General features: G+C 37.1%; 1 protein-coding gene across 1 annotated transcript in view; it reads left to right on the top strand.

Moving 5' to 3' along the window:
• Positions 1–6660: 6660 nt before the first annotated feature.
• LOC146448957 (uncharacterized) overlaps positions 6661–22947 on the top strand; it is a 45013-nt gene continuing 28726 nt past the window's right edge. Inside the window, exons 1-5 of the mRNA XM_085102086.1 lie at positions 6661–6726; positions 9673–9744; positions 12070–12141; positions 12778–12849; positions 17669–17740. The gene's annotated coding sequence lies outside the window, so the exon portion shown is untranslated. The remainder of the gene's footprint in view (positions 6727–9672; positions 9745–12069; positions 12142–12777; positions 12850–17668; positions 17741–22947) is intronic.

The following is a 22947-nucleotide window of genomic DNA, read 5'->3' as shown; positions in this document are numbered from 1 at the left end:
TAACCTCTTCTGAACAGCTATGTAAAGAGCACTCACCCAGCCAAAAAATAATGTGGTTGAATATTTAAAGAAATATAAAAAAAGGGCGTCTTTATCAGAAGAGACAAAGTCAAACTTATTTAACCTTAATGTGACTAATAGAGGCGAAGCAAAGCAAGTAACGTAAGGTTTTACAAATCACGTTTATTAATCAGGTTCAACAAAACCACTTGTTTTTAATTTAGAGGTGAATTTATTCTATGCTGCCGCTGATTAGGAACAGAATTACTATTGGCATAAAATTTTACTCTCAAATTATAAAAATAAACTTAAAAGCTCACCTGAAAGACACTTCCGAGTTGATAGACAATACAGACAATTTGTATGGCTCCTCTCCTTATTCCAAACAACGTGCATTTTCCGAATGATAAAAGTATCTTTGTCTGCTACTTACCAATAAAAAAAGACAACAACAACAACAGGAAAAAAAATTCAGAAACATTAAAGAAAAATCTTATAACAGTCAACAATTTGGCGTGCTCTTATTGTCTTTAAATGGCTTTGATAACGAATAATTTATCTAACCTAGTTGTGAGGCTGTTGTTCGCACGTTTTCTTCGACATTTTCGGAGACACTTTTTTTTTAATTCCTTGACAGCTTATTTATGAATTTACAACGAAACTTCAAACTGTGAAAAATCTTTGAATAAAGGTTTTTGCTTCTTATGACGCAACGCAGGTATATAGCTTTCTTTTGACAGTTGTCAGCCAATTCGGAGAAAAACTCTGTTTTTATTCAAAGCACAGAGCATATATAGACATAACATATAATACACGTAACACACATTTCTGGCCACTTCTGTGGCAGAGTTCAAGAAAAATCCAGGACGAACTCAGTGAGATGTGAATTTTATTGTTCTCTTCTCTCACTAGCTTCGATGCAAAAAAAAATATGAGCATCTATTTAATATGCACAGGTTAAGGCGTAAACGAAATAATTCTTGCTATTCTAATACCGCATTAAAATAGTAAACTACATCATCATATTGCTAAAATGAATTTTATTTAAAATAACAACTTGGACGATCCGAGGCTTCAAACTGACCTCCACTGGATTTCTTTTCTTTTTCTTCTTATTTTTTTTTTTTTGTTTATCGGTTAACGTTTATGAGATGAAAGCGGCTGAACTTTTCGTCGCTGTTTTCCCCTTTACAATTTTGGACTTCGTGATTTTCTATCCTAAAAAAAAATGATCTAAAAACCAACCTCTACGATTTTGCAAGGTAACGAACATGGTCTATGCGCGCAGTAAGCTCGTTGATAAAAAAAAAAAAAAAAAAAAAAAAACAGTGACGTTCTATCGAAGGCTGATTTAGTCGACAAGCAATTCTCTGTTTTAAAGAAATGTAGATCAAAGTTCGATTGCCTGATCTCAGAGATGTTATTCATTATGGAATTGAACCTGAGTTAAATACTCAGAAAGACTCTATTCGCGCCAAACTCTTTACATGACTCTGCGTGCGAACACTTTATTATAATCACATAATTTCGTTTTAATTCTTTTAAATTGTTATTCGTTTTGATTTCACTCATCGTTGACTTGATGATGACGTTAAGCGAACGTCGAAACGTCGTCGCTTTTTTAAACTTTTAACCAAGATGGTTTTAATTTTTTTAAACTTTTCAACATTATCGCAAATTTTTATAGTTAAATTGTTTAACAAAGCTCTTCTTAACGTTTTAACCGTTTATCTTTTGTTTTACTCGTGACAATCCCCGAAAAAAGCTAGTATCGCATTTTTAAATAAACTACAAATAGTTTACACTACACGTCTGTCTCCGGTGTTTAAGGTTAAATCTGTTATAAATCACTCATGTGTGACTTGATTCGAGAAGAAATCGATTTTGGAAAATGATGCGGTGATATTTTACACCTTTACATCCGGCAAGATTGGTTTGAGAGCAAAGAGAATTCGAAAAGTAATTATCGACTTGCAATGTCAGTATTCCTTGTTACTTTTCACTAACTGAGAAATCGCCTTGAAAAAGAAAATAACACTAACTTGGTGAGGACTATAAGTGGCACCTAATTTTCTTATAAATTAAAACTCACTGTTGCATTAACTGAGTCAAAAATTGAAACATTTATGCATATGTATTCTTATGTCATCATACTAGTGTTAACAGAAGATTGAGATCGTTCCATTGAGTATCTGATATATGGATTGATTATGTATGAGCTTTCGTGAATGAAAATACACTGAAGGAGAAAATGAAATTTTACAAAAACAACACAAAAAAGTGTTCAGTAAGACTATGTACATGTTCACTGCTAAAAACCCAAAAGGAAAGCTACTCGATGCTAGCGAATGGGGCCCGCGAACAATTCTGTTCGACGTGGAGTCATTTTGAGAAGTATTAAGTAAATTTTTTCAAAATGTACGAGGGGTTTTTTAAATATGTTACGGTTAAAAGCTGGTAGGAAAATTGGTCCAAGAGCTGTTAGGAAAACGAAGAACCAATTTATTCTGATTAACAATTATTTCAGTGCAAATGTGACGGTAAGTTTTTCCACTTTCTAGGCCACTTCGAACTTTAGGAATCTCTGACGCTTGAGAAAACTGACAACGGGGGGATTAAACTCAACGGTGCAACTGGCTTGCGGGAAAGAGCCGTAAGTCTCATGAGGTACAGGATCAAAACTCGAACTGGTACGCAGCGATGAGCGAAAACTTGGCTTGGATTCAACAGCGTTTATTTCGTGTAATCGTAGAAGTTGGGACAGATCTAATCGTACAACTATCGTACAACTTGACACAGGTGTAATCCTACAAGTCGTCACAAATGTAATCGAAAAAAGGAACAAACAGACTAGCTTTTATTTGATTCGTACTCCTATTCAACTAAAAGAAATACAAAGAAGTGCGTACACAATTTGTTTGATCTTAGCGAAAGTAAATTACAAAAAATATATGTAACTCAAGAAGCTATTGCTTTCAAGGCTATTTTTAAAAGTAAGGTTAAAATGAAAATTCTATAAAACAATAAAATACAAAAGCAGCGCAGAGTCGGCAAAGATTCTTGGAGCACGTACTAGCAAGTATGAAAGGTATTGTAAGGTCAGCCAGCAGCTGTTGAAGCATGTACTATACCTGTTAAATTGACCCTATCTAGATCGGGCTTTTTTTTTATTGTCTTCTTGGGTCAATGGGGGGGGGGGGGGGGGCGTATTCCACCCTCTCTATAACTTTGGGAGTATAAAAGCTATGACCGTGAGACTTCGACGGTAGACATTACGTCCAAAGATGTCTCCTTTGAGGTCCTTAACTGAACGTAATAACGTCATATCACGTCATTATAAGACATGATTGCCAAAAGGTGGTCATCTTGGACCCGCCATCTTCCATTTCTGGCAATGAAAAGAACAAAAAGTAATTGAAACCAATAAAGGAACACTATTATGAGTAAAAAAAATAAAAATGAAAAATTACGATTTCAAAACCTGGAATTTGAATGATTGTCTTACGAAATATGGATTATGAAAATAAAAATAAAGGAAGTAACTGAGCTGTTATGATTTCTTTAATTACTGAGGGCAATCGGGGATTCTCGACAGAAAACTTAACAATCAAACTTTGCTAGAAACTGGGTGTAATAAATAATATCCTTAGAGTTTGTATTTTTGTTCTTTGGATATTTCTTAAGCATTTTGCCTGTGTGGCACTGTATTTTAGCCTTTTTCAACACTAGCGTGCAGCTGATTCCTTTTGATATGGCATGGTGTTATGTGGTGTAAAGATGTTTATCTGAAGTCAGGAGTACAAGAGGTCAAGTGACCACGACGCTCGGAGTTTTTCGAGCGTTTGGTAAAACTATATTAAGCCCAATCGAATAGGTAAGGTCTCAGGTTTTAGATATTTTACATTTAAATGGGAATTATTATATTTTCATGATAAAATAAGAAGGAGATCTACTAATACAAATTTGTTGGAAGTCTCCTGTTTAGCGACTTATTTATCCCACTACAAATAAAAGCAAACTCGTATATTATTAGCTCTGAATGTATGCTCTTGCTAGTGGCATCGACGGTTTCCTTCCATTCGGACTCCTACTTGGCTAGAATAGATGTATTTTTTTCATTTGTGGTAGCCTGGAAAGGAGTGATGAATTGATGTTACGTATGCGGCCCTTCGAAAGAGCGAATCAAGGAGCTGTGGGTTACGCTACTGGTGATGACATTGTAACGTGAAAAACAAAAACAAATTAATCGAATGGTAAGCGAAGCGTTTGTTGATTCTAGGGGGATCAAGAGTGCTGATTACGAAGATCAATTTTTGTTCTTTTTTTATTATCCGTGTTATTAAAATGCGCGCGCAGAATGCAAAAATTAATTGCCCTTTCGTTTCCAACACGGGCAACATTTTGGAGCCCAAGCGTGCAATCATTCATGTTTGGTTTAAACAATAGAGTTTATAAGGTAATTTAGCCATTGTGAGGAGATTCGATTAATGACGTTTCAAGCATTAGTCCTTCGTCAGAGCAAATCAAGGAATTGTGGGTTGTATATGGTTTATATATCAGCTGTGGAGCTACGCAACTGATAGGAGTATGGTAACGTATAAGCTAAGGGTAGAAAAAAGTCGAATAAACAGCGTTCGTTGATTCCGTGGGGAGTAAGAGTGCCGATTTAAAAATATATATATAATTTCGTTCTAAGTCCTTTCGGCTTTTTTTTTCTTCGTCCTTCCTTGTTAACATAATGTAGAGCAACTAATTTTTCTTCATTTAAAAATCTGACGTCCCATTTTCTAAAAAAAAAAAAACAACAGCAACAACACGAAAAAAAAAAACGGCCGATCAAACTTGGTCGCCATGATAAAATCGAGGTCAATGAACAGTATCAGGACCACATCAAACTGTTCCCAGCTAAATTTCTGAAGTCCCAAGTCCCATGGCGTCTGAGCAAATAATATAAAAACGTTATTCAGGATCAAAGTTTCCGCGGCCATAATCCTTCCCAGGTCTACGCCATCGTGACGCCATCGTCACGAGAAATAGCCCTTTGGATTCACAAAATTCTGCAATTATTGTGTACATGATGTTTTGATTTGTTGTATCCAAAGTTAGCTGTTTTGGGGCGTATTACGAGAAAAAAGTTTCCCTAACTTCTGGAACTCCGCCTCGGCTTTGGTCTTAGTTAAGAAGACTTCAGGAGAACCAAAGGCAGTCAGACTTATTAGCAGACTAAAAAAAAAAATGTAGCAACTAGCAAGCAACTCAAGCAGTTTAAGGCCTGGGTTTGAAGGGTGTTCAGAAAATATGAATGATCCCCTATATCTTCGGTTTGTCTGCCTAAAACAGGATGAAATTTTCCCTGAATATTAAACTTGATGTTTTCTTTTGCCTTAACGTATAATTTTGATCACGTGACAGATCACGTGACCAAAAAATGAGAATTTCGTAAATCGGCGATATGGCGGCGAATTTTCTTTATAGAAATAACTGAATTAGTGTTTCCGAAGCAGATTTTAAATATTTAACTTTCTACGTTTGGAATGACTGTCCTTAAGTTTTTAAATTGGAGAAATTAACGATCAAAAGTTGAATTGTGGACTAAAAAATGACCTTTGCCCCGATAATTTTTTTCTGGAGAACAATGGACGATCATTCCAAACGTGAAGCGATGGAGATATTTAATCTTTATTAGAAAGGCGTTTTTGTTTAATGTTATCTCTTAAAACCGTCGCCTACCTGTCAAATCTTTGCTTTTTTCACAAAAATGATCACGTGACATGTCACGTGGTCTATAGCACTACTCATTGTGCTTAGAAATTTTCAGAATGATGAGATCTTTTTATCTTCCAAATTTCAGTTCAGTGCCATTGAATTTGTTAAAGTTATCTACAATAAACCATTTTTCCTCTTAAAAGCCCTTGACCCAGGCCTTAAACTGCTTGAGAAAGCAGTTAGCTATTTGAGTGAATAGGTAACATGAAGCACAATGCTATGTGTAGTAAAGTGGAGTTAATGTCGAAATGCCGCAAAATGAACCAGGAGCTACATCTAAAACTGAAACGTCGAACAAAGAACTCGAACTGCTATAGCAAAAGAAAAAAAAAAATACACGGAACAAAATGACGGGTATCCCTTACCAAGAGAAGCTTAATGAAACGTACCCGAACACAACATATTTTGTCGGTAACAATGCAAGGTACCAAATCCAATTCATTGCAAAAGGTGCGATTTATTATGTAACCATAGCAACGGTGGTCTTTTCACGTGTGAAGATATGTTTTCGCGCAAAAGCCAACCTTGTATTTCATTGGTGTTAACACAATAATAGAGTATCATTCCGTCTGTTATCACACTCAAAAACATGTTATTATGATTGGCTGTGACAGTATAACACCGTAAATAGTAGGCTGGTTGTCAGATTGTCTGGTTTCATTAACATAGGGGAACATTCGTGCCTTATTTTTCAATTTTTTTCTCTCAGCCGACAAAAAAAAAAAGATGTCGGAATTTGTTCTCGTCTCGGTGTATAATAGTTTCAAAAATAAAGTGCGCCAACCCGTTTATGAATTGAAATAACTAACCTAATCCCATCATATTCCCATAAAATGTTAATAGTCTTTATTAAATCTTAAACAAATTAAATTTCCCTTTCATCTACAGGTACCTTGACAAGAATAAAATTGAACACCTACCAGGAGAAATATTTTCACACCAATCATTGTTGGCATTTCTGTAAGTGTGATTAACTTTCTTGGTTGTTGATATTTGTTCCTCTTTTAGCAGTAATTTAACATGGTACTCTTGCACTTCACCCTGGGTCCAATAATAGCAGCGCATTTAAGAGGCTTTCCGCATTAGAATGGATAAAACAAATTTCGGCTTTTCACCGATTTCGCTATTTTTTTTCTATGAACATCAATCATTATATCCCATCAACAAATATCACACTAACTGAGATCAATGCGATTTTGTTCGTTGTTGAAGATCCTTTATTGAGTTACGTAATAGACGTAACTCGGAAATAATGGCCTGATAAAAAAAATGTCGGTAGAGCCTTTAAAGGCGCCGTGTAACAAACAAAGTATATTGAATCCTCGCTGCTTCCTGGCCGTGAAAGTTTGTGCAAGAAACGGTTAAACTCGCCGACATATTTGATCGTTAAGGAAACATAAATATGTCGGTAGTCCATTACTTAAGATGCAGTTATCTTGGTAACGGACATAGAGATTACTTCGTGGAAAGCGCGTGCGTACGGGATTTTCACACGAGTTGGTGAAGTATCTGAAATCGAACGAGTGAGCGCAGCGAACGAGTGAGATTTCTGATACAAAACCAACGAGTGTGAAAATCCCGTACAAAGCGCTTTCCATGATGTAATTTGTTTATTTTATACATACTGAGATTTTTTTTATTTATCCAGCTTTAATTGGTTTTCTAAAATAATTACAAAACTCCTGTATTAAATTCTCTTCGAAAAATTAAGTTTTTACTAAAATCGACATGTGAAAATATCACCAATCATAACTGGTGCAAAGGATAGCAAACATTTCAATTCTTAATTAAATAAGGAAATAACAAAAGAAACAAATCCAAATTTGGTAAAGCCAATAAAGTTTAGTTTGTCACTGCGTAGGGCTGTCTTCGTTTGACGATTCAAACACGCGCTTGATCCTTTTGTTTACTTTCATTATAACAATAAAACACTTGACAGCTTTGTGTACATGTTTACCAAACCTGTTCAGCACGGATGCGTTTGTGTACTTACATTATTACAATAAAACACTTGAGAGCCATGTGTACATGTTTACCAAACCTGTTCATTAAGCTCTTTTGGCGGGGTTTCCTCGATTCTTCTGCTTTCATTTTTGGAGTTGAGAAACTCAGTCAGCAAACTTACGTCTCTTCGTGTCTTTGAAAGAGTGTTCTTGTTTTTTTGGTCTTCGATGAACTTGGCTATAGGTTTGTCTAGAGACACAAATCTTCTTGATTGTTCAGCCATCCTCAAAAATACCTCCTAGCTCTTGATAAGTTTGAATTACGAACAACTCGAGTACACCGAAAATATTATCTTGTCAAAGCTTCCCGACAAAGCCAGCCGCGATGACCGCGAAAAAGCCCGCGAAAACACAATTCGCTTAAACCGTGGTTTGCGATTGGACGAAACGATTTTTTCACGTGTGAGAAACTCGTTTCGCCTCTCTGATTTTTCGAAGTAAAATCCGAAACGCTTTTTCATACAGCAAAATTTGATGCGAAAATCTCAGTATATATGAAATAAACCAATTTACAGCATGTTTTCGCGCTTGCAGGTTTAAATGGATTAATGCTTGAAACTTCACATATGCCGAGAGTAGCATGTGATTTTTGTTTTGTTTTGTTTTACATTTATTTCCGAGATTTTCACCAAGCATACACCAAAATAACCAGTCTTTCAATATTTCAGAGATGGTGAACGTTTTCAGAAATCACAGACAATTGTTCTAAGATACATAATCAGTTTTCAAAAGTTTCGTCAGCATTGACTTCGGGAAAGTTTTCGAGGAGCTGGAACTCTCGGTTTGAGCATGGGTCGCTTTCCAAAACATTTCTTAAACCTCGATTTGCCTGAAAAGTAACAAAGAGGACTTTGCTTTCACCGATATTTGTTTTTATTTGGTAACAGCTAAGCACAGTTCCAAATAATGAAATGTTTAGCACAATATTGGCCAGTTTTCTAGAAGTAGACTGAAAGAGCACCTCATCTTTTCATATGGATCTCGTTCACACCTTCCTCTAGTACTGAGCGTTTTGAAATAGGAAAAATGTTTTCCTTTCACATCGTTTAACGAGCCTTTGACACCAAATATTTAAGAATAATTTAAATTCCCATGCGTTTCTTAAGACATGAAACGTAAAGGTGTTGGCGAACACATGGTGTGTTCACTGTCTTCTATGAGAACTTTGAATAAGCCTTGTGCCAACTAACTTTAGAGTTCTAATTTGACAAATTTTGATGTTGGTGCTTGTTTTATGAAGTTGCACTAGGTGTTATCTTTACTCGTAAGTTATTTAATCCCATCGGACCGGGAGGACTCCTCCAAATCGTTTTATCCTAATCCAAAATTTAAAGAAATTAATTGTCGTTTAAATGATCTAGTTTGCAACCTTGTGCCACAAAATTTGACTACTATTTTACCAGGTAACTTAGCTGTACTGAGAACTGTAGCCCATTATTAATCATTTTCTATCGAAATCTATGCTCAGGTTAATAAAATCAAGAAAAACAGAACGAAAACAGGACTTGCTATATTCTGGATCGAGACATTAGGCTTTGTTTTTCAGTCTTAAATGTCTGTGTGGCCTCCGTTTGTAGAGCTGTAAAATTAAATCTACGTGGTTTGTATTGCAAAATGTCAACCATCAGTTAAAAAATAGTTGAAAAATGGTTTTCTGTGGGTAACCTGATATCGTAATTCGTATTGTCGTTTAATGAACGCAAGAATTACGAAAAAAAGAAGAGCAAGAACTAGAACTGGAAACGATAACGTCTGATGGTGCTGCACGATAGGGTTTTAGCTTTACATTTCAATTTGTCAGTCTAACATAATTATCACGTTCTATTATGGTAAGGTATGTTTTGATAGTTTCCTCCTTCTTTTAAGTTGTCTGAAATACTAAAAGAAGCTAATTTCATTGCAGGGGTTTGTCTGGAAATGGTTTAAGCAATCTTTCTTCAGGAATCTTTTCCACCTTATCGAACCTACAGTACATGTAAGTTTGCCACCATCAATTTGCTTGGTAGCTTTTCTGTCTTTATCCTCTTCTTCGCCTTCTTCTTCTTCTTCTTCTTCTTCTTCTTCTTCTTCTTCTTCTTCTTCTTCTTCTTCTTCTTCTTCTTCTTTTCTCTTCTTCTCCTTCTCGTCAAGTCTACATCTAACGATTTCAACAATGTACAAAGGATTTTCACGCCAGAGTAAAATGTATTCGTTATCATGTTTTTTTTTATTGCATCTTAGCAGTGAAGCGACGAATTCGGAAGTACTTTAAGTTCCTTTTTTTTATCTTTCGAATGGCTTATATGTGTTTCCCCGAAATGCTACTAGCGCCTTTTTAGGTATTCCTTTTGGCCGTCAAGTTAAAGTTCACCGGCGTATCATAAAAGGGAGGACTGTCTCCAAGGGTCCATTTTCCTGTCTTTTGAAGCAGTTGCCATTAAAAGGTCTGTTTGATATAACTCAGCACATGTTTGTTCATATTCAACCGGATTTGGTCAATATTCATATATTGTAAGTCTGGTTCAATCGATGGTGACATTGCCACGTGATCCAAATCAGAAAATGGAGCAAAGTACATAGTAATGTGTCTTTTTTCAAGCGTTTCCTGTACTATACAGTTTCATTAGCAGGGCATTGTGATTGGACTGAGAATTTTGCAAAGCTAGTCTGCCGTGTTTAAGGTTTTTATTCCAACAAAAGTGAAAAAAGTAGCAGAATTTGAAACACACCTTGTTCCTTGGCAATCACTGTTTGTATTAAATAACGCTGTTCTTGTTTTTAACTGTATCATCAAGTGACGCAGAGTAAAATATCCGTACAATTTTACAGCTGCAAATTTCGCCACGATAATCGGAAGGTCTTAGGTTCGACTCCTGATAGGAGCATTCGGATTTCTTTTTTCCGAGTATGCCTGCGTCACTTTCTTGAATAATAATCATTCTCATTCATTCACCAGGCTGGAAATATACCATCACATTTCTTTCATATACCACACGTTCGACATTCAAATCCTAGCAGTATGCAGGATGTTTGTCCCATGAACCTAGTTTAATGGCCTTAGCTCCTACGAGTCTCCTGTAGCTCAGTGGTAGAGCATCCTAACTAGTAATCGGAAGGTCTTAGGTTCGACTCCTGATAGGAGCACTCGGATTTCTTTTTTCCGAGTATGCCTGCGTCACTTTCTTGAATAATCATCATTCTCATTCATTCACCCGGCTGGAAATATACCATCACATTTCTTTCATCCGTACAATTGTTGCCCCACATTGTTTCGTGCTCTACTTGCAATTTATTAGCTGTATAGGTATTGGTATGTTACGTAAGGGACGTACTAAAGGGACTTTCAATCAAAGAATAAGAAAGACGCTATTCTTATGCAACAACGGCAAAAAGAGAAATGTAAATTTACCTCTGCAAATGAAAAAAATTACGCATAGATGTAGTACATAATTACGACTATAGAAAACTGAGATGAGATACCACAGGAAGACGTATACCACATATACTCCTCCTAATTCAAACACGCAACGAGGGAAAATTGTTGTAACAAGTCAGAAATTGCACCCAGATCTGTAAGGAAATTATGTTATCAGTTCGGAATTTCTGAAGTTCAAGTTCATAGGTCGTTTCGTGAGAAAACAAGTGGTGGTTAACAAACGTTTCGGGATCTGACGCCCAGTTTTTTTTAAACAAATAGTACAATCATCCGCTAGGCATAAACGTAAATGTAACGTAAATGCGGGGAAAATAGAAGTCACCAACCTTATAATATCCAAAGTTAGAGCGATTTAGAACTTGTGTTATAAATCAAATCTTGTTTTATAAAAGCACACAAACTTAAAGAAAAATGAGCATAGTTATTATCGTGGCGAAATTTGCAGCTGTAAAATCTTGGATTAATTCAATATCAATTTAACGTCGCGACTCTATTTTCAACAACTTCAAGTAGATTATAAATTAAAGGGGTGGCGCTCCGACTCCTTCTCTCAACAAAGCTATTGAAATTGCAAGAACCAATGAACTGTCGAAAGCACAACCGAAATCAATGAAGTCAAGCAGTGGAGTAGTTCATGGCATAATCAAGGGGCAACAGTACAAAAGGAATTCTTCGAACACACCTTCCAAGGAATGAACCCCGTCATGTGGCCAATGGGGCAACATTCATGCAAAGGATTCATGTCTAGCCATAGGGGGAACGTGCTTGAACACAATGGCCCACGATTTTTTCATTATTGGTTATTGGAAATTGTTGGAAAATGTTTATAAACCTAATAAAAAGTCCCTTTTGTTGACTTGTTTTTGTTTGTTTGCATTTTTCCAGTAACTTGGCAGATAATAAACTCGTGAACATTACCGCTGGTCTTTTCCGGAATCAATGGAAACTGGAATATTTGTGAGTAGTATCCTATGTTCTGCCATGTTTCTATTAGGATTGAGGTATAGCATGTCCATTGTTTTCATGGTTGAATTATGGATGTGTTTAGTTACGGTACTTTTTAGTCAATAACACGGAATCGAAACTCTGAACTTATTCTCCAATCCTTATTCCCAATCCTCCTTCGTCGTTGACTATATGTTAGGCATCACATCACTGATTGATTGACTGACTGATTTATTGTTTGAATGATCGATTGATTAAACAGAAAAATTAAACACCATGTACGGGCATGGTTTTCGAGAAACGGAACGCTCGTTTGCAAAACATTATGTTGAGCAATTAAGAATAAAAAAAAAATTGAGTCACAACCATAATTGTCGGCAAATAGCTACAACTAAATTTGTAGCAAAAACTGTAGCGGTGCACAATTTTAACAGTTTTTTATTCATTTTTTCATTCATTCATTCATTCATTCATTCATTCATTCATTCATTCATTCATTCATTCATTCATTCATTCATTCATTCATTCATTCATTCATTCATTCAGTCATTCCGCATTCATTCATTCGTTCGTTCGCGCTTTCATTCATTCATTTACATATTTATTTATTTATTGCATGTTTGCCTGTCTGCGTTTTCTTCTCAATAGAATTCTTCAAAATAACAGTGTCCGCTTTATACCAGAGGAAGCTTTTGTTAACCTCAGAAGCCTTAAATATTTGTAAGTATTTTTTAGAAAGAACTGACAATTTGAACATTTCTAGGATAGCTGTAGTAAACCTTTCATCAGGTATTTTAATCAGCTACTTTAGCAATGCCAGCCAAAACGTTACTTGACTAGAAATATAAATTCCCGTATTTTCGACTACTTGGCTATTGTTCCAACTCGTTCAACGTAAACTACATAGCAGAACTATCCAGAAATAAAAGAGGTAGGAACGGCAATCAAGTTTACAAAGGTAATGAAAGAAATGTAAATTTCCATATTTACACCCTAAATGACTTAAATTTTTGACCTGGCACTAACACGATAAAAGAAATTAAGAAAGATTAAAAACATAAAACAAGCAAACAAACAAACAAAGATGAAACCAAAAGGAATACGGCTTGGTTGTTGGAAAAACGACACCGGTCACTTCATTTGGTTTTCGCTTGCCTCGAGAGCCAATAAAGCTCTTGCTCTGATTCAAAACCTAGAGCTTAATTTTCTAGACGAAATTCTGAACTTAGAAAAGACTTTTAACAGTTGGTTGAGAAGAAACTTTAGGCTTTATGGAAAAATAAACATCATTAATATAAACTAAATTCGATTTTGATACGACATTACGGCTTTATAATGACGGCTAGTTGGGAGAAAATATATTCCGTATATAGGTTTTTATCGCGATACAAACATTTTGTTGGAAAGAGTAGACGGATAAAGTACAAATCGTGCGCTGAGAAAGAGAAATTCTTACCTCAGTCAAACTGTAGCCATGGTAATATCCGTACGCCAATTTTTTTTCTCTGGGCGTGTTATTTGAATTTTTGGCTGTAATTTTTGCGACAAGAAAAAAAAAAGAAAATGCACAAATTTACAGTCCATAAAGTACCTACCATTTACGAAATAGACGAGCTAGTAGGTTTAAACATTTTCAAAGCAAATTTATTGAAAATTTGTTCTCGCCGCGAGATAAACAACAACATGAAAACAGTCAGTGATGAATAAACCTCACAACCAGAAGCAAGAATAAAAAAAAGCAACCATACTAGTACCCAAAAACGAAAATAGAGCATTTTTATCCTAGCTTGGATGCCGTGGAGATTTAAAAATTTGAAATAAACCAAGCTGTGAAGAATACTGTAAAAATTACCGAGGCTGCCATTCGGCGCTTGCGCTAGTTACGACAAGAAGATCAAATTGACAGACAGAACCATGAAAGACAATGCAACAGATCGAGCTCTTGAAGCACTTTTTTCTAGAGATAAGAGACACAAAAAAGAAACTTTCGGTGAAGAATATAAGCCTGCAACGTTGACAGCCCACAGAAAAGGTTTGATAACGTATTTTCTGAAGAGACGCGCAAGTGAAAACTACGACGTCATATATTGGCGATGGTACTAATTTAAACAGAAATCTTTGAGCAAAGCTACAACATCTCAAAGCGTCTGAAAAGGGGAGCAGTCCAAATAAATCATATCCTTTTGCTTAGCCATAATTTATTGGAATTTAAGCTCATTGTTGTTTACTGTGGCCGTTTTCACACTCAAGAAAAAGTCTTTTAAGCCTTACTGTAAATTTATCTTTACCGAATTTATAATCACTATTTATCGCTTACCTTCAGGAAAAAATTTGCATCCGCTTTATATGGTACATGTTCACCACAAAACAAATATAATTAGTGTTCCTTGAACAGTGGCACAAGCTTTGTAAACTTCCCATGTTTATTTACAGAAGTAAAATTTTGATCTGTGCGCACCGAACCCATTTAAGTGCCAGCTGCCACACTTACATGACAGTTTTTGAGCCAATCAGAAACCTCCATTTCGAGACGACATCATCGCAAAAAAACGTCGCCTCAAATCGTTAGAACTTTCAAACGTATCCCTATCTAGAAAACCGGGAGATGAGAGGGCGGGGTGCGGACTCTCCGCGCGGCAACTTTGATCCTAACATACTTTCTGAATGTTTGAACAAACGCCCTGGAACTTCAGGACTTTTTCAATAAATTTGTTTGGAAAAAACTTGATGTGGTCTTTTAGTGTTCAATGTCTTTGAGGTTACCAATGCCACCAATTTTTGAGAGGCATTTTTTTCAGAAATAGACAATCCCTTTTAAAAATGAAGAAAAATCGCTTTCCGTAATATTTTATGTTTTTTTTTTTTTTGACGCATATCAGTGTTCCTTTATTTTTTTTTAATTTTATTTCAATTTCGGCGCTAAAGTTTTAGGGAAAATTCAAAAATCCATGGTGGCGAATCTAAAATGGCTGCCATTTGATCATCATGACATGATTACCACGTGATATGATTTCATAATTTCGCGTTGCGGACCTCTCACTGTCATAGCTTTTATACTTATGAAGTATCCACCCCCTCCCCCCGGTCCCAGAAGACGAAGAAAAAAAAAAAAAACGGTCTAGATAGGGTTAATTTACAATGCGTCTATACTTGTTATCTCTGAACTAAATAGAGAAATGAATTCTATAATTTTCAATTTCTTTGCTGATGGAAAACCCACTGAAATTAAAAAGTTAACTATTATAGGCGAGAAAAAAAAAAACATAAGGACTTAGGTTGTCGGACTTTAATATTATGAATAAAGCCGTAAACGTCTCTTGGATACCGCGCATGTAATGGGTAAATGAAGCCTCCTGGAAGGTCATCCCAGAAGCAGTACTGGAGAAGCATGGGGTACTATCAAATAAACTGTAACTATCAGTTTGACACATTACAGGCTAACAATCTCCATTATTTTATCTCGAACTATTGAGACAATTAGAAAATACAAAACAAAATTATATGGAAACCCTAACTACTCATGAATTAGCCTGATGAACAGCCGTCATTGTTTTTCATTTTTTCAGGCGAACGGAGGCAGGCGCGAGTTGCGAGTCACGCGCGACGGGAGGGGCGCGAAAAAAAATAACGCCTGTCCGCAAACCATTGTCCTTGCTATTCCGGCGTTCATTTATGATCGCGGCTATCCAATTGGTTATTTGATGTCAAGTAATCATGAGATGGTTCTCGACAACAAAATGGCGGTCGCGTCATCGTTTTCTGTTGACTAAGCTTTTCGAGAAGCCCTTCTCGTTTTTTTTTCCAAATGCAGTAAAGGAAAAACTAAAGAAATGTACTTGGATTGCTTCCAGCTCGGTTTCGAAAAGGTTTGATCTGGCAAACGCTTCCGTTTCTTCGCTGTTTCAGTACTAAACGGAATGCTCTTATAGTTTTTCTCCACTGCTCTTCGAATAATCGTTGCTTGAATATCCTGGAAATCAAATCTACGAACCGTGCCATTTTCTAGATGGCCCCAGTAAACAATTGACGTACGCAAAAGAAAATAAATTGGGCCTAAGTGGACTGTTGACTTAAATTACATCTAACAAGAAAAGGACGCGAGCCATGTTCTTCACGTGGCTAACCTCCGTAATTGTCCTTCTTTCGTTAAGAAAATCCATAAAACTTCTCATTACTGCCTGTTCTAAATCAATTGAAGGTTGCAGAGTTGTTACTGTCCCCAACATCAATTGTTCCGTACTGTTATTCCATTAGCGTATGTTTTTGTGGCAGTTAACGTAATACCGGTATTCACCCTCCATACTAAACGCTGTGAATAGTTGGAGATTTTGGGAAGTGTCTGGGGGCCGAATGGCATGAACAATGATGTGCGGGCAGGCGTAATCTACCCCCTCCCCCCGTCGTGCATGAATGGAGCTTCGCGCTTGTCTCCACTCGTCTGAAAAACGGAAAAAAAAATAAAAATAATAATGGTCAAACAAATAAAAATAGCATCTGTTCAGGAATAATTTGGAATAACGAAAATATTGTAATCAATTGTAAAAAGTTTTCTTACAAAAGCTGGTTTGACACTAAACCAGTCTCTTGGAATTTTGCAATTGAAAAGTCTCCTTTCCGATTTTTAGATAGTGAGAAAACAAAAGAAACTATTTCCACAGAAATGTATTAAGCACTCTGTTGAAGGAAATCTTTGTACTGCCCACCGCAGACAAAAAAAAGATCTTAAGATACTTATACAAATTACCTTTCCAGATCAAAAAAACGACATTGCAATAACGATGTTCCAATATAAGATTATTCACAACATTCTTACAACCAAAGTAAGTCTGTTAAGAACCAAAATTTGTGGCAACAATGCATGTAGTCAATGCTTAACTGATATTCACTCCTTACATCGCATGTTCTAATAATACGCTGCTCCTATGCTATAGCCTTTTGAAAGACTTTCCAATGTTAGTCGGCCAATAAAATGAAACAATCTCTAACATTATCATTTTCTGATTGTAAGTGGGTTTCTGAAGCAGCCCTTCACAATATCGAACTCTTTTTTGACAGTTTTCTCACACTCTTTCGCCAAAAAGTGAACATCAAATTAGAAATAGTTACTACTTTTCAATATTTACTGAATTTGCATTTTTGATGTGTTTTTTTGTTTTGTTTTCTAAGTTTTTGTTGTTGTTGTGATTGTTTTTTGTCAATGTTGTCAATTTTACTGGCAGAAACTAGGAAAGAAAACGCATAGCTTGTAACCCAGAAACTTTGAAACTGTATTAATGTTTGTAGATTATGGTTAACAGCATAAATTTAATGCTGTGAATTTTTGTACCTTGCATTGAAAATTATTTATAATATAAATAAAAAAAAAAAAACCGTAAATGACAAAATCAGCCCTAGTGTGTTTCTAGCAAATATCAATAATAGATTTCACTTAGATGTTATTCTTAAAGTGTTTTTACAATATTTCGGGCACTTGGTAGCCTCTTGTTCGGCAACTAAGCTCGATTTGCACTCGTGCAACAAAATTTCTTTCTTTCGGCAGATTGCTGTCAGATAATCCTATACAAGCCATTGGATCTCGGGCATTTGTTGTGCCACAAGATGTTCTTTCTATGTGAGTATATGTTGGAACGTCGTTAATTCCGTTAACATTGTCCATAATGAAAACATGTTCCCAATAGTTCTGGGTGCGTGATTAGTCGTGAAAGAAAGAAAGCTCTTCCCTCTTGTGCACTTTCTGTTGTTGGCGCGTGAGTCGGTTTGAATTGACCAATAACAGAGCCTAATGTAATTTGAACTCGTGCAGCCTCTCACAGTGGTTTCTGACAAAAAGGCCGAACGTGAGCGAAAATTCCTGGCAACTGAATTTTCTTCGAATTTTTGTTATGTAAGATCGCAGTGTGATCAACATGAAAGTTGAATGTTATGGTTAAATTATAGCGCTTGTCGAAAAAGTGGATGTGGTCTTTCATTAAAAACCCAATGGCATGGTGTCAGAAGTGGAATAATTCAAACACAGTTTGAAGCACGCAAATCTCGCCCAAAATGAATTTATTCAAGCAGCCCTTACCAATTAATATTCAGGAAATTATTGCAGACTAATTTGGCGTAAGTGGAAACAGCGACTTCAACTGTACATGGAAGCTTCAGGTTCAATGAGAACACCCGAGAAGCAGCAATTCGCCTTATTTCTTCATCTGGCCCCCGCTGGATAAGGCAATGTACATGGTCTAAAACATACTTTACATTAAACGTTGTCCAAGGTTTTTGTACACTCCCAAACTTAAGATGGCCGAACACAGTTTTCAAGAACACAGGTGTTAGTAAAAATTATTTGAAAACTACGTACTTCTGAGTACCCGAAATTAGCATGGTGCAAAATTAACTAAGAAGGAATAAATTTTGATACTTCTTGTTGAGCAAGGTGCCGTTGCCATGGCAACACAGCAAGCTATTAACCGTCCACAAATAAAGGTTTTCCTTAATTTTTAGAAAATGCACTCGTTAGATTTTTTCCATTTTTTGTATCCAGAAAAACTCACAAAATACCAACATAGTGACGCTGCTTTCATGTAATTTTAACAGAGAGATCTCCTGTAAATGTTGGTTTTGCACTTTAATGTTTTTTGAAGACACCCTCTGTTAGATTTTGTTTTTTGTTTGTAGGCGAGTTACGCTTTAAGAGAACTACTGTTTTGTCAAATTTCACGAAATTCTAACCAGCGGTTCCTTAGAAAACGGTTCATTTCCATTAAAACAACCAGTCACAATTTTTTGCTCAAATGCGCATGCGTGGCTTTCATTTAGATTTTCTCAGCAAAGATGAAAGCGCAAAAAAAGGCTTAGCTCTTCGTGAACTCACTTTTTTTGTTCGGCGATAAATGAAGAAGGATTCACAAACAAAAAAACTGAGTTATTTTAAGAGCCAAACTTACATTTATGATCCATTTAGTATAAAATCGAGGGATCGATAGTATTTGCTTACCACAACCCTAGCGCGCGCTTAATAGCATCGCTAACAGAATCTGTGAAGCGCGCGCAAACTGTGTTCGGCCACCTTAACTGTGGTTGGAGTGTGCAAGAAATAATACAGATTAATACTGTCAGATAGTGACTTATCCGGTGGATAAAGTTATCCTGATCGGAGAAGAAGCGCTTAAGATTGACAGCACATTCTCGTTACCAACTGCGGAGCAAAAACTCGACGTCTTATTGCAGAAAATTTGAGGACAATTGCAATCGGAAGTGGAACCTCGCATTTGAACGCCACAAATTCTTCACTTGTGTTCAGGAACCGATCAAGCGCATCGATCAGTAAGTGACTGAGCTGCGTGCCAAAGCAATCATGTGCGAATTTAGCGAGCTGTGTGAGAGCTTAATTTGCGACAGAATCGTCTGTGGACTATCCTTCAACACCTCGAGAGAGACGTTTTTTTACAAGAAACCGACTTAAGTCTTTAGAAAGCCATTGATATGTGCAGAGCGTCGGAATTTTCAAAACGCCAAAAGAAATCGATAACCGAAGAATCCAAGAGTCTCGATTATGTAAACAAGAAAGGCACACCAGATAGTAAATCTCTACCAAAAGAGAAAAAGCAAGTGATCTCCAGAAGAATACGAAAATTGAATCACCAAAATAGATGTAAAAGATGTGAACAGTTCATGCACCAAGAAAATGCCCAGCTTTTGGAAAAACATCTGTCAAAAATTCAAGTGTTGAAACGACTTTGCATCTTAGTGCCTTTTAAATAACATTCGTTTCGTGGAAAGTGATCAAGCGGCTCATCTTGTTGTCACAGACGAGCAATAAGAAGATTTATTTATCGACCATGTCCAGGAAGATGACCATGAGCAACAACGGAAAGCATCTCTTCAAGTGAACAACAACCTGATAGAATTTAAATTGAATACCAGAGAACAAGCTAAGTAATCTCATCAGATGTATTCAACTCCCTCAAAGGAACGCCACAACTGAAGACAACTAATTAAAAGTAAAACTCACTGGCTTTAATGGATCCGAGATACTAGTGGTAGAAGTGGCAAGGATGATTTGTAAGTACAAAGACAAACAGATTGACCCTGATTTCTTTGTTGCTGAAGCTGGGTTTACTTTATTGTGATAGTGGAAAAGCCAGATGGAAATCTGAGAATCTGCCTTGACCCAAAACACCTGATCTAAGCAGTAAAGAGAGAGCATTTCGAACTCCCAACACCCACTGAAATAACCGGCAAGGTAACTTGTGCAAAGGTTTTCAGCAAATTAAATGCCAAGGATAGCTTCTGGCACGCAAAGCTAGACCACCCTAGTTCACTTCTCACAACGTTCAACACACCATTTGGACGTTTCAAGTTTAATCGTCTACCATTTGGCTACAACTGAGGTATTCCAGAAGAAAATGTAGTTTCCCTTAGAAAGGATTGGTGGAGTAGAAGTGATCTATGACGATCTTCCTTCATGTGGAAAAGATGGAGAGAGCTTTGACAAAGCACTCACTAATGTTGCTGAGAGCCCGAAAGAAAGGTGTTAAAATAAAGAAACAGAAGTGCAAAATCCAGATTCCCTAAGTTGTGTAAATTGGTGACAAGATTACCAAAGATGGAATCAAACCTCATGAATCGAAGAGTGAGGCAATCCTCAACTTGCCATCACCGCAAAACAAGGAGGATGTAGAGCGCCTGCTAGGCATGCTAACCTACCTAAGTTAGTTCATCCCGAGTGAGAGCACCTTAACTGAGCTGCTTATAGTCCTACTTAAGCAAGACGTAAAATGGCACTGGGAGGAACAGCAAGAAATAGCTTTTAATGAAATTAAAAATGTCCTTACTTCAAGCCAGTACTGCGCTACTATGATGTGAACAAGCCTGTAAAGCTCTCAGTAGATGTATCCCAATCAGGACTTAGAGCAGTACTACCTCAGGATAATTAGCCTGTAGCATATGAAGCGAAGTCCCTGACTGATTGCTAGAATGAGTATGCACAAATCGAAAAACAAAAAAAAAAAAACTGGCAAAAGTATTTGGATGTGAACCCTTTCACCAGTACCTATATGGAAAAGAAATAGAAGTAGAATCTGATCACAAGCCACCAGAAGCAATCCTCGGCAAATCGATTGCTTAAGCACCACCCAGAATTCAACGTTTACTGCTTCGGTTGCAGCACTATCACCTAAAGGTGAAGTACTTCCCAGGAAAACAAATGTTCATTGCTGATGCCCTATCCAGAGCACACCTGGAGACCACTTAAGCCAATCAAGGGATACCTGAAACTGAAACTGAAATGCAAGTCCATCTCCTTGTAGCCAACCTGCCATTTTCAGAGAAAAAAACTGAAAGAGTTTTAAGAAGCAACAGCAGCAGATCCAACTCTCAAGACAGCTGTGCAGCTGACCATACAAGGATGACCTGAACACGAGAGTAAAGTGCCTACCGACGCAAAACCATACCGGAGTAACAAGGAAGAAATCCATGAAGCTGATGGAATTCTCTTAAAAGTCGCAGGATGATCGTTCCAGAACAACTGAGACCTGAAATGCTTAAAATAATTCACGAAATACACCTAGGAATTGAGAAGAGCAAGCGAAGGTCCGGCGACATCGATCCTGTACTGGCCAAACATTAGGCAAAGATATCAGATGTGATTGCAAATGGCAAGTCATGCCTAAACCACAGGAAGAACAATGTCAAAGAGCCACTGATCCAGCATGAAGTCCCAGATCGCCTGTGATTTATTTACCCTTGGAGGCAAAGACTGTCTTCCGACTGTAGATTATTATTCATAGTGAGTGGAGATTGGCTTTCTGCGTGACAGCACTATGAGTTCGCAAGTAATCACCCAATTTAAATCCACCTTTGCACGCTATAGAATACCCGACGAAGTCATTTCAAACTACAAGCCTCAAGCACCCACAAGCTAATGGAAAAGTAGAACAAAACATTGGAACAACCAAATCTGTGCTGAATAAAGCTTATTAAGTAGACTGCAAGCAGTCGAGCGGATTGGGGCTTGGGCTGCAACTGGTCTTCGATAATACTTCGAAGCGGAAAAACAACCACGATCGAAGCCGTGATGGCAAAGTTTTTCGCTATTACAAAGCTTTGATATATAATAGATTTCCTGAAACCAGCGGGAAGAACGGCCATTACATCTTTTCCCGACAAGAGCACTTCTACTGCTAGCTTCTGTCCCTCTTTGAGAACTAAGCCGCCGACTTGATCGCTTAATTTTACAAACACATCGCTGCCACTCTCTTTCACGACTGAAACCATTTTCCTAGTGATCTGAAGTGTTGACATCAAACGTGTGAAGAAGTTAATTACACATCAAACTTGTTTGACAGCAGCTATTGTTTATGGACCAATCGGAATTTTCCGTTGCTGGAGCGACGGGAAATTCGAACGCGTTTGTTACAGTTAGCAGCGCAGTCCCTTTCTTTTCCTTCTCTCCCCCAGTCTCTTCTCGTTTATTTCTCCTCGCTCCAGTCTCGACTGACCAGAAAGGGACTGCTTGCAGTCTACTTATTAAGATGGTACTGATCCGTATATTGTCTTCCTTGAATGCAAAAACACTCCGAAATCTGGAGTGAGCTATTCTCTAGTTCAAGTTGGCCTTAACAGAGGGCTGAAAACCAAACTTCCATACAGTTACAGTTACTTCTATACAGTTACTTGATGCAACAATTTCAACAGTATGCCAAGTCCCAGCTCCTTGCTCAACAGAAAACACAGAAGCTGTGTTTTGACAGAGGAGCCAAGTCACTACCTCATATCAAAACTGGTGACACTGTTCGAATGAAAGCAAAGAATGGCTTTAAGCCTGCCACA

Source organism: Pavona decussata, unplaced genomic scaffold (assembly GCF_977016875.1).
Source record: "Pavona decussata unplaced genomic scaffold, jaPavDecu1.1 SCAFFOLD_737, whole genome shotgun sequence".
In the NCBI taxonomy this organism is placed as follows: domain Eukaryota; kingdom Metazoa; phylum Cnidaria; class Anthozoa; order Scleractinia; family Agariciidae; genus Pavona; species Pavona decussata.
Note: the sequence above shows the minus strand (reverse complement) of the source record. Positions and strands in the feature narration are given on the sequence as shown.